At 31.9% G+C, this 13,370-nt stretch overlaps 1 pseudogene; it reads right to left on the bottom strand.

Moving 5' to 3' along the window:
* Positions 1–3,152: 3,152 nt before the first annotated feature.
* LOC113067934 (selenoprotein M-like) lies at positions 3,153–7,081 on the bottom strand (annotated as a pseudogene).
* Positions 7,082–13,370: the final 6,289 nt, after the last annotated feature.

Genomic DNA, 13,370 nt, shown 5'->3' with positions numbered 1-13,370 from the left:
CTCTGATAATTTTTCATGCATGAAAAACCATGGTTATTTGTTTTATATTTTATATATAATTGTTGTTGGTTCTTTGTATCAGTTTTTTTTTCATTTATCTTTTCTTTTTTCTTTTTTTACTACTTTCAAGGTTTTATTTATTTATTTATTTTGTATATTCTTTTTATTTCAGTTGTTTTTCAGCTATGGACAATACTTTTTTATGTTTATTCATTTATTTTTGAATGAGTTTGAATGTTCTGGTCACTCATTTTATGTATTTTATGTCATTTTTAAAGTAAATTTACTTGTTTATATTTGTGTGTGTGTGTTTCATTTTTTGGATATTATTTAGATATCTTTAATTATAAAGATACTTGTACTGTTATCATTTTAATGATGATAATAAGTGATTTCTTATTTATTTTTATTTTTTTTATAAACAAATAGTATTTATTTATTTATTTATTTTATCTTGCAACTTAAAAATATTTACCAGTAGTGAAGTGTGAGTATGTGCATTTAATCTCATTGTGTTCTCACTTTCTGATCATTTTATTCTTCTCCCACACACACAGGGTCCATTAGGCCATGAGCATTGTTCAGATTAATGATTTCTAACATTTCTTGTGCTTTATCTTCTCTTTGAGATTCCTAGAGTAACCAAGATACATCCGCAATACCTTGAATATGCTGATCAGGACCAGCCCTGTCACCAGCAGACGCTGGTAGTACACTGGCAGATAACAGAGCTATGAAAATGGAGAAAGAAACTGAGGTTAGCTGAAATATGATCTTAAAATAGCCACAACCCTCTGACCTCAAAAAATACTGCTTATCCAAATATTATTACAAGAAGGTGAGAAGGAGTGCAGTGAAGATCCTTAATGTCTTGACATCAGAAATGATAATTACAGCAGTATCTTGTTGAATTGCTGTGATTTAGCTGAGCTATTAAAGGTAGAATATATTACAGTAGCACTTGAACTTCAGTGTGCAGTTCACAAAGGCAGACCATCACCATGGATACAGGAGTCGTTTATCTTGCAGTTCTGCTAATGGCCTGCCAGCTGCAGCTATTACCAACCCGTGATGTTCATGCATTCATTTTAATAATCACTGACAGCAAAGTCACTAAAACTCTCCAGTGTTTCCAGTTATTTCAAAACTAATTTGTCGTTAACAGAATTTCTCTGGACCACTTCTGACTTCTGCATGTTATTATAGAAACACAATTTTTCAATTCATTTATTATTATTACTTTTTTAAACAATTAGGTTTGTCATTTTATTATTTCCCTAAAGTGCACTTATAATTCTACTTAAGATATAATTGTAAAAGTTATAATACAGTTATAACATAACTTCTACATTTTGCAGAAGTTCAGAACAGGTTTATTGGTTATAACTTCAACCAATAAAAAATAAATAAAAAATAATTACTTGGTATAAACATCAACGGAAATAAAATAATAATACTTTTTTTTTATAATTATAATAAAAACGTAAAATTAATTTAAATGTAATGCACATTTGTTAACAATATATAGACTTATATATATATATATATATATATATATATATATATATATATATATATATATATATATATATATATATATATATATATATATATATTATAATTTTCTATATATTTTTCTATAAATTTCAGATTTCAACTAAAATACAAATTACTACATTTTAGCTAAACTTTAAATGAAGAGAGAAAATTAAATAATGAAAATCTAATTCAAAATATGAACAAAAATACTGTATCAGTGGTATTAAAATAACATTGGTTCAGATGTTGATAGGTGTTGGATATGTTTTCATGAACTAAAGCCATAAAACATAAAATGTAAAATAAAACAAAGCAACTAGAGCTTTTTTCAGCTTTTTTTCTAATTTTACTTTAGTTTAACTTGAAGTAATTCAACTAAAACTAAAAAGTAAAAAAAAATAAAAATAATAATAACTATAGACATATTTGCAAAAAATTACAACAAAATTACTAATAATTTTCATATTTTTTTTTTTTTTAACATATCAATGACACTAAAATAACTTTCATTTAGAGGATTATGTTTTAATAACGTATTGTGCAGTTTTATTTAGAAAAATCTAGGATCTTCTCATAATACGATGCTAATAAAGTATGGATTTGTTTACTAAAAATATATTTATGATTGTAATTGAATGCACCTTTTAATGCAACATTAGCACCTCAGAGATCCACCAGAAGAGGAAGAAGATGTTGAAGAAGAGCAGCATCTGTAGCAGGAGATGAGACGAGGCCTAGCATACACTATAACAGCACAGCACAGGAAGAAAGAGCACTTAGCATGGTGTTTGATAATAACCTTTAATCAAATATAATTACTTTTTCATTTGTTCATTATTAGTTCTTTCATCACCTGGGGTAAATTACATACAAAAAAAGTTTATTTTTCTATCCCATTAACAAAAGGTTATTTCTTGTTTTGTAAAAAAAAAAAAAAATAATAATAATAATAATAATAATAATAATAATAATAATTTATATATATATAACTAAGTTTCAGTCACCAATGTCAGCAGAAAATAAAATAAATTTTTGTATATGCATACACTCTTCATAAACTTTTAATAGTTTCAGGAAATATATTTAATATATGTTTATATTTAATACAGAACATATTTAGAAAATGTATTTAAGAAAATTAAACACACACACACACACACACACACACACACACACACACATATATATATATATATATATATATATATATATATATATATATATATATATATATACACACACATTTTTTTTTTAAAGTTTGTGTCCCATATTTATTGTGTTTTTAGAGTAACTAAGAGGTATTTACACAGAAGCTCTGATTAGCATTTTGAATGTTTGAGAGCTGTTTTGTATGGTCCACAGTTTGAATATGATAGAATTCTAATTAATTAGTTTATTCTTGACAGCTAATTTTGAGGAACAATTTTGTGTACAAATGCAAAACTCAACAATTAGGCTTCTCATTTATTCCGACAGCTTCAGCGACTTGCCACCTATAGCCTACTTTCTTTTAATGGCATCTTTCCGTGGGTTTATTGTGTAGTGTAATTGCTTTCCTTTGTGAAAAGCAAATAAGCTCATACATTTTAATGAAACGCAACGAAACAACGCCACACAAGCCAGAGATGTGAGAAGTTTATTGTAAATGTGTGTGTGATTAGAACTGCCTCCAGCCATCTGTGTGTTTCGGTGCAGAGTCCGGCCGTGTTTTGAGCGTTGAGACTCTGCGCGTCATTGGCGGCGGGCTGCAGTTCTGGCGCTGACCAGCAGGGGTCACAGTTCGTCCCGAGGCGCGTTTAAAGGGAAATGTTTGAACTCCTCAGGGACCTCCTCGCCTTTCTGTGACCTTTTATAAAAACCCATAGAATCCAGCAAGCTGCTGATCTCATCTGCCTTCATCTTCTTCACAGGAACAACCTGAGGTCAGAGAGTGAAAGATACAGAGAAATCTAAGATGGAAATCTCATAATTGTCATAGTATTATTATACATTTAAATTAAATTAAATTAAATTATAATTAAATTATATATTTAATAGTTATAGCTTTTTTATTTTAATTTAATAAAGTTTAATATTACTTCTTTATAGTTCATACGTTTGTTATTACATTTATTCGAATGTTTAATTTGTTTAAATTATTTATATGTCTTTTCTTAAAAATGTATTAAATTTTCTGATATTTTTAAAACATTTTACATCAAGATTTTTTTTTAACACTTTTGGCTTTTTTAATTGTTTTCATTGTGTTTGCATTTATATTTTTACTTTCCACATTTGTAGTTAGTTATATTTGTTCTGTTTTGTTTTTAAATGTATATTCTTACATTCATTTTCAGATTATAAAAATAAATAATAATAATTTACAATTGTTTTACACTTTTATTATTTTGTTATTTTTTGTATTTCTATTTTATATTTGTGATTAGTTATATTCATTCTGTTTTTACTTTAAACATAGTTTTATGTTTCATTTTTACATTTAAGGTTTTACATTTTTATTGTTTTTGCATTTAATAATTTTTTCTTGCATTGTTATGGTTATTTATATTCATTATATTCAGTTATTTTCAAGTGTGTATTGTCCTAATGTCTTTTATGTGTTTTGCTATAAATAAACACTATAATATTTTTTTATCTTCTTTTTGAATCATTTGAAAATAATCACATAACATTTATTAATTTCTTTAACTCCTTAAGTGTCACTGGCCCACCGGTGGGCCCAAAGCCATTGCATATTTAAAACCGTAATATTCTATACTAAACCTAAACTAATCTTGACAAACTATATATCATTGGAGACCTTAGAGGTTGTATTTTTTATATTTGACCACTGTTTTATATTTAAAATTATGTAGTGACAGTAATTCATAAATTTGTGACAAGAAAATTTAGCAAAATAAAAAAAGTAGTTGCCTTTTGTTACAAAAAGCTGATACATACATATACAATCACGAAAGTATATATTTCTTATATTTTTTTGGCTGCCAATAATTCAGACAAAACATCTTTTCTAGTTTTTATAAAAAAAATTGAGAATAAATTGAATATGTATATTTGTATATCTATGATTGATGTTGCAAGTATTCAGTAAAAAATTTAATGAATGTCAATTTCATGTATGATCATAATATGATGTGATAATATGATCATGATCATGTATGAAGTTTCTGTAACAACACTCTAGTAGCTATGTTTGATTAAAAAATCATTTACAACCTATCTAGAAAGTTTTATTGCTGTTTGAATAAAAAAAATCAAATCAGTCGTCCATTACAATTCATACAAGGATTATGACTAGTACCTAGTGGACATTGTTGGTATAGCAACTAAAAATAACACAGAAACCTCATTTTTTGTGATATCAATGTCAAATTTGGAACACAACTTCTTTAGATTTTAGGCTTTTCATTTGACATGAAATTAAATTCAACACATACTTTTTTTTTTTTATATATATATAATATAAATAAATATTAAATTAATATTTTTTATTACAACAAACTTAAACACCTATAACTTTTTTATTTTACATTTTATTCAACTTCTTTCACATGTACAAGAAACTTCCAAGTGTGTTTTTAAAAACGAGCCCAAAATTAGGTTCATATTCCAAACCATTCCAGAATTACATTAATTTGAATCTGGACATGCCCTTTTCAGCTCTACCCCCCAAAAGGGGGGGTGACACTTAAGGGGTTAAACACCCCTTGAATATTCATGCTGCTCTTGCCCTTACAACAATCAACAAAAGCCAATAGTGAAAAAATAAAATAAAATAAAAAACACAAGGAAAAAAACAACCCCTTCATATCATTGGTTTTGTGATGTGTTGTGACACTTGCATATGCATGATAATGATATTTATATTTAAATAATATTTTAAAAGTACAGAGACATGCAGGTTTTTCAAGAAAGAAATATTCGAAATATTAAAAAGAAATATTTTTATAAATAAAAACAAATAAAAATCATATTGTCTTTACCTTCACTACCTCATCCTTCTCGTTGTAGAAGATCAGGCGGGGGTTTTTCTCCTCTCCTGAATCGAACTCCAGGTTGTGACTTTAAACAGCAGGTTAAGGTTAACAGCAGCAGGCAAATGACCTCTGAAGCCATGAAGCGCTTGACTCCGGCCTCTAAGTGTTTAAACATATGGCAGCCCTAAAGATTTCATTAACATTTAAATGTCAAACACTGTCCAAGCAGAGCCATGATCTTCCAAGAAATATGGAAGATACTTTTTAACATTCTTTTAAAAAGACTAATGGCACTAAACTGAAAACATTGGAATTACAACAAAATAAGAGTGATTTTCAGTGGTAATGTCTGGATACTACAATGCCCATCGCTCCATAAGGAAATTGTAGAGCTCTGGCATCTTCTTTATGGATCATCCCACTACACTGGGAGCCTGGGAATGGATTGAAGAGAGATTAACAACAGGCAAAACATTGAAAACAAGTGTTTTAACTCAAGTAACACTGTTCTCTGTCATCAAATGTTCATTGAGGTCTTGACATTGTATCATAGACAGTATTTTGAATAGAGTTTTTGAATAGAGTATTTCGTTTGGGGTCGGTAGGATTTATTATTATTATTATTTTAATAAATTGATTCATTAATTCTGCAAGGATAATTTGCGTTATATTATGGAACTTTCTATTCATAAAAGAATCCTGAAAAAAAAAAAAAAAAAAAAAAACAAACAGTACCATGATTTCCACAAAAAATAAAATAAATAAATAATAATAATATGATTTATGAATGATTTCTGAAGGATCATGTGACACTGAAGACTTTAGTAATAATAAAGACATCACAGGAATAAATTACTTTTTAAATATATTACAATAAAAAAAAAAATTTGTTTTAAATCAGAATAATATTTCACAATATTTCAGTTTTTCCTTTATTAATCAAATAAATGCAACCAAATAAATGCAAAGTAACACTTTATTTTAAGGTTTCCTTGTTACAAGTTACATGTACTTATTATTATAATAACAATTAATTATTTATAATTACATGTAAGTAACCACAAAACAAACCCAGTCCTAACCACTATATACATGTAGTTAATTAATATGACTTAAATATATGATTACACTGTAACAAAGACACCTTAAAATAAAGTGTAACCAAATGTAACCTTTCTTTAAAAAAAATAAAATGGTAGTGTATATATTTGTATTGCTTAATACATTATTATAATTGACATTAAATGCATCAATCTCTTTAGCTTCTGTGCTAATATAGTTTAATGCAGTTTGTCTCACATCATTGGACAATGAAAGTGATTTCCTAAGCTAAACTCTTGCATATATCTAGCGATAAAACATGTATTATTGAGCACTCACCAAAAGTTTTCCTCTGGCTATAACAAGCTTTTCCTTCTCAGTGCTGCTTTCTGAGACATTTCCATTGCTTCTCCCCGTGGCACACAAAGTCAGAATAGCCAGCAGTGTGAGCCACATACTGTTTTTGGGATGGAAGACCTCACTGTTTCCAAAATGATCGAGGTCCTTTGGTGAAATGAGGGTCAAGACTGTAGATATGGGTTGCTGATAGGTATCTGCCACCATGTGGCAGAGTCTGATTGGCCGATTTGTTGGGTTTTGTTTCAGAGGAATTGGATAAAAAGCATAGTATGTGAAAATTATTATTTAAAAAGGGACTTATAGCTATTATTTGTTTGATAAAGTCAAATGTTTTGTGAAGTTTTTTGTATTTTTATGTTTTTTTCTTCTTCTCAGAACTAAGGAATTGAGACCGCAGAGCAGCTGGGTCTGTGTCAGATTCTCCCACAGTTTGCTGATGAATAACCAGAGTCAGAACACAACAGCTGCTGTTTGACTAACACTGTGATGAAGCAGTGTTTAAACTTTAAAAGTCTTTTAAATTCTTCTATGAACTGATGGTGCTCCTTCATTTTAAGGAGATAGTTCACCCAAAAATGAAAATTTGATGTTTATCTGCTTACCCCCAGGGCATCCAAGATGTAGGTGACTTTGATTCTTCAGTAGAACACAAACTGAGATTTTTAAACTGAAACTGTTGCAGTCTATCAGTCTTTTAATTTAAGTGGATGGGAATCACAGCTAAAACATATAAAAAAAAAAAAAAAACATTAAAAAAAGAAACATACAGAAACAAAACCACTCTATCTATAATCTCAATTAGGAGTCCCAATGGTCCATTTGAGAGATAGGGGGCGGTAATGCACTTATAAGTCTGTGTTCCGCCATAAATCAAGAAGAAGAAGAGGACACCTGTCTGCTTGAGAACACACTCAGGAGGACCTGCTGAGGAGAGTACTAACAGGTCGGACATTGCTTGTATCAGAGGTAAAAAGGATATACGTTTAGTGTCTTTACACATTGATGTATCATCACAAGCCACAGGGTTTCATTTGATTTTGTTTGAACTTTTGTTTGATTTTGTTTGAAATTTTATTTAGTCTCCCATTCATTTCCCTAAATGTATGTTACAGCAACAGGTAGAAACAATATAGTCATCAGTAATCTTCTATAAAAGGCCATTTTAGCTGACTTAGATGTTAGATATAATTAGCAAAGTAATAATAATAATAACAACAATAATAATTTTATATATATATATATATATATATATATATATATATATATATATATATATATATATATATAATTTAGAATATTTGATAAGTGCATATAGAGATAGAAACATTTAGAATGTTCTGTAAGTATTATTATAAGAATATGGTTACATGCCAATCAGCTAATCAACTCAAAACACCTGGAAAGGTTTCCTGAGCCTTCAAAATGGTCTCTCAGTTTGGTTCTACACAATCATGAGGAAGACTGCTGATCGGACAGTTGTCCAGAAGACAATAATTGACACCCTTCACAAGGAGGGTAAGACACAAACATTCATTGCCAAAGAAGCTGGCTGTTCACAGAGTGCTGTATCCAAGCATGTTAACAGAGAGTTGAGTGGAAGGAAAAAAGATGCTCAACTAACAGAGATAACCACAGCCTTATGAGGATTGTCAAGAAAAATCGATTCCAGAATTTGAGTGAACTTTACAAGAATGGACTGAGGCTAGAGTCAAGGCATCAAGAGCCACCACACACAGAAGTGTCAAAGTATTTGGTTGCAGTTCTCGTATTCCTCTTGTTAAGCCACTCCTGAGACATCTTACCTGGGCTAAGTAGAAGAAGAACTGGACTGTTGCCCACTGGTACAAAGTCCTCTTTTCAGATGAGAGCAAGTTTTGTATTTCATTTGGAAACCAAGTTCATAGAGTCTGGAGGAAGGGTGGAGAAACTCATTGCCCAAGTTGCTTTAAGTCCAGTGTTAAGTTTCCACAGTCTGTGATGATTTGAGGTGCAGTGTCATCTGCTGGTGTTGGCCCATTGTGTTTTTTGGAAACCACTGCATCCGTTAACCAAGAAATTGTGGAGCACTTCATGCTTCCTTCTGCTGACCAGCTTTTTGAAGATGCTGATTTCATTTTCCACCAGGATTTGGCACCTGCCCACACTGCCAAAAGCACCAAAAGTTGATTAAATGACCATGGCGTTAGTATTCTTGATTGGCCAGCAAACCCACCAGACCTGAACACCATGGAGAATCTATGGGCTTTTGAGGAAAATGAGAAACAAGAGACCAAACAATGCAGAAATGCTGAAGGCCACTGTCAGAGAAACCTGGCCTTCCATAACACCTCAGCAGAGTCACAAACTGATCACCTCCATGCCACGCTGAATTGAGGCAGTAATTAAAGCAAAAGGAGCTTCTACCAAGTATTGAGTACATGTACAGTTAATGAACATAGTTTTCCAGAAGGCCAACAATTCACAATTATTATTATTTTTATTATTGGTCTTATGAAATATTATAATTTGTTGAGATGTGATTTGGTGCGTTTTTGTTAAATGTGAGCCTAAATCATTACAATGAAACAACAAAAGACTTAAACTACTTGAGTCTGTGTGCATTGATTTAATACACAAGTTTCACAATTTGAGTTGAATTACTGAAATAAATGAACTTTTTCAAGACATTCTAATTAATTGAGAATCACCTGTGTATATATATATATATATATTTACTAGTTTTAACGCGAAGTAAACATGACTGGACATCTTATGTAATTGCTCAGTCAGTGTTTCAACTGTGGAAAGACGTCAATAAAACAGCTTGTAAACAAAATGTCACATAGCATTTCATTTACCTCAGGCAAGTCATCATTGTCCACAGCTTGTTATTTGCTGAAGAAATGTTTAGAGAAGAGTATTTTGAGAAATATTAGACTAAACACGGCATTATATTTTAATTTAATAATATCTTAGTTATTTAATGTTTAAATAAATATTTTATTAAACAAGTTATGACAGCCACTGTGTAAATGATCACATTTGAACAACAAATATAAATTGTATAATTTAGAAACTGCATTATGTGCAATAATTTACAATGTATAATACAATATACAATGTATAATGTTAAAATGTATGTGTGTGTGTGTGTGTGTGTGTGTGTGTGTGTGTAATAGCCATAGTAAGTACATCATTTGTGCCATATTTATAGAAATATTTGATGTCTATTAATAATATCTGACTTTTGGTATTCATATTGCTGTGGATAAAACTTTACATTGTTTGATAAATTGCTCATGATTTAAGTTGCTTTGGATAAACACAACAAAAAAATAATTGAAACCTTAAAAATATGGGTATGATATTGATTGGGTTTTTTCCTGTAACATTTAAAATGATGTTTGGAAATTGTTAAATTTGGTTGACTTGGTAATGTACTCCAGTTTTTGCTAATATTAAATGCTATAATATTTAACATTATACAGAAATGTATAACATTATACAGAAATGCTTTAATATTGAATGCAAGATGTTATCTCCTTCAGTGTTTTCATAATTTATTCTCTATTTTACTTATTATTTACAAAATATGTAGTCACAGGAGGACCCAGGATCGAGGCAGTGCATGCGAGGACATAAAAGGTCAACTCTGCCCCCTTCTGGTGTGTAATAAGCTATTTAGTCTGTGTAATTACATACAGAAGCAAACTATATACATACCAAATTGAATTACTTCTGTATGGGTGTATTCAGTTACATTGCACTTGCATAATACTACTCGTTTTTAAAGAGAGCAGTGTGTTGATTTTAGGTCACCTATAGAGGGCGATCATGCTACAGGATGGACTTCTGGCAGTGTTTTAGGTAACAGCATTTCCAAAACTCTTGCCACAGACAATTATGTTTCCAATGAAAATAAACCATTCTCCATAGGAATGCAGCAGTGAAACCATCATGCTCTATCATCCACAGACTGAGCTGGGGCCCCATCTGTCTGTCTGTCTCTACATCTGTGGCCAGGCGCTGATGTGTCAGATCGTCATCTCCCTCTAAAAAGACCCAGATTTCCTCTCTGGACCTGAAAAACATAATATCTGCAGGCGACACATTAAACCCATTGTAATTCTGCGAAGATGTGACTAAGCGGCCAATCTGAGACCTGAGTTTCACCACCACTGTTGTCCTAGAAGATTGTTTTATTTATTTTTTTTTCAAAATGGGTTAGGAGTTTATTACACGGTTTAGATTCCTGTATGTGATGCAGTGCCGTCTAAGGGCCCGAAGATCACGGGCATCCAGTATGGTTTTCCAGCCTTGACCTTTACACACAGAGATTGTACCAGATTCTCTGAATCTTTGGATGATATTATGCACTGTAGATGATGATAACTTCAAACTCTTTAAATTTTTTCTCTGAGAAACTCCTTTCTGATATTGCTCCACTATTTTTCGCCGCAGCATTGGGGGAATTGGTGATCCTCTGCCCATCTTGACTTCTGAGAGACAATACCACTCTGAGAGGCTCTTTTTATACCAAATCATGTTGCCAATTTACCTAATAAATTGCAAATTGGTCCTCCAGTTTTTCCTTATATGTACATTTAATAATTCCTGGACTCTTATTACTACCTGTCACTACTTTTTTGGAATGTGTAGCTCCTCTTGATTCAGACACTGGCTCAAGTTGCTGCATGCCGTCATCATTCTGATGGAGCTCAATCATACAGCTGACATGCTCTCATGACAACTCACGTTCATCAGGGAATGGTGACTCAATCCCGAGATAGTCTGGCTGATCTGGAGTTGATTCGGGGTTTCCCACGAGTTCTCCCACTGCCAGGCTTTAACCCTCCAAATTGAAAGTGCAATCGCAGCACATCACGATGCAGTGGATGGCCAGTCCCTGGGAAAGCACAATTTCATTGTCAGTTACCAGAGGGGTGACAAAAGCTTCAATCCACCTAGGCCACCCCTGGTGCCCTCCCAGGATCTATTTACTGTCCTGGCTGCTGGACTCAGTTGAGTTTAAGTTACTGTCTGCTAAGATGTGGTTCATCAACAGACACACATTTGGCCCATATCGTGGTTTAAACCAATCAGAGTTAGTGAAGGACAAAAAAAAGTGAACTTGTAAAATTGCGGTGTTAAATACGATGCGGTTGAAAATTTGGGTGAACCTAACTTTTGTGCTGGTGGACCTAAAAAAAAAAAAAAAAAAAGTTAGGTGCACCAGTGCAAAAAACTAGTCTAGAGCCTTGCAACCTTTGAGTAGCATTTGTCTGACATGCAGCTGCTTGGCAACATATGGATAATCAAGTAAGCCTAAATTGCTTTAGTCCAGTAAGAGTTCATCCTGAAATTTTACTAAGAATATACAGTAAAATGTATTGCATTTACTTTTGCATTTCATAGCAAAAAGACTCATGAATCATGGCCTGAAAGTGGATATTTTTTTAAAGTGACCCCATAAAGCTTTTTACTTTCTAAAAAAAAGTGTGATCTATCAACCATGCAACAGAAAATGTGTAGTAGATTGTGTACAGCAGGTGGTTTTGATCATGTTGATAATTTACAGACCGTAGAAATCTCAATATCAGATATGCTTTATAGGGTTAAATCATGTGAATAAAAACAGAAGTTTGCCAAACAGCAGTTTTGTCTTGAAACTCAGACACACATGAGTATCAGTCACACTCCTCTGGCTAAACATCAAAAAGCTTTTTTACGAGCTCTTCCATTCTCTCTCTCATAAACGAGAGCACCACCATCCCTGTACACTCGTCTCACATACGCACACACATGCATCGCTGTCGTCCGTTTCCCAGCATGCTGTTCTCCAGCAGCACACATAATGAGCAGGAGTCATTTCCTCCACTGGATCCTTTGGGCTCTCATCCTCTCCTCTAGTTTTTTTCCCCTTCTCTCTTTCCCCTTCCCTCTCTGTTGTTTTTCTCCACACTCAGCATTTAGGTAGTGCTTCCCCCTGTTTCCAAAACAAGCATCGTTTGATCCTGGACGTCTGGATCCTCAGGGCATAGACACACACACGCACTCATATTTTGTTTCCAGCTTTCATCACCAAAAAATTATGGCGATTATTTATATTTGGCAGTGCAGACTTGGTTAACCCATGATTTTAGGTTTCTCTTGCTCTCTTAAAAATAAAGTTTCCAAAAGGGGTTTTCACAGCCATTGAAGAACCATTTTTTGTTACCACCACCAAAAAAAAATAAATAAAATTACGTATAATTAAAAGGCTCTTAAAACAACCTTTTCTTTTCTTTCTTTTTTTTTAAGTGAAAAGAACATTTACAAAACCTTAAGAAACTTTTTTTCAATTATAAAGTAAATTTTGAGGAATGGAAAGATTCAACACTCTTAAAAATAAAGCTTCCAGAATTTTATTTAGTAGCGATGCCATAAAAGATTATACATTTTTGGTCCAGCCAAAAATACAATAAAATAAACAAT

The sequence above is a fragment of the Carassius auratus genome, linkage group LG30F (genome assembly GCF_003368295.1).
Source record: "Carassius auratus strain Wakin linkage group LG30F, ASM336829v1, whole genome shotgun sequence".
In the NCBI taxonomy this organism is placed as follows: domain Eukaryota; kingdom Metazoa; phylum Chordata; class Actinopteri; order Cypriniformes; family Cyprinidae; genus Carassius; species Carassius auratus.
Note: the sequence above shows the minus strand (reverse complement) of the source record. Positions and strands in the feature narration are given on the sequence as shown.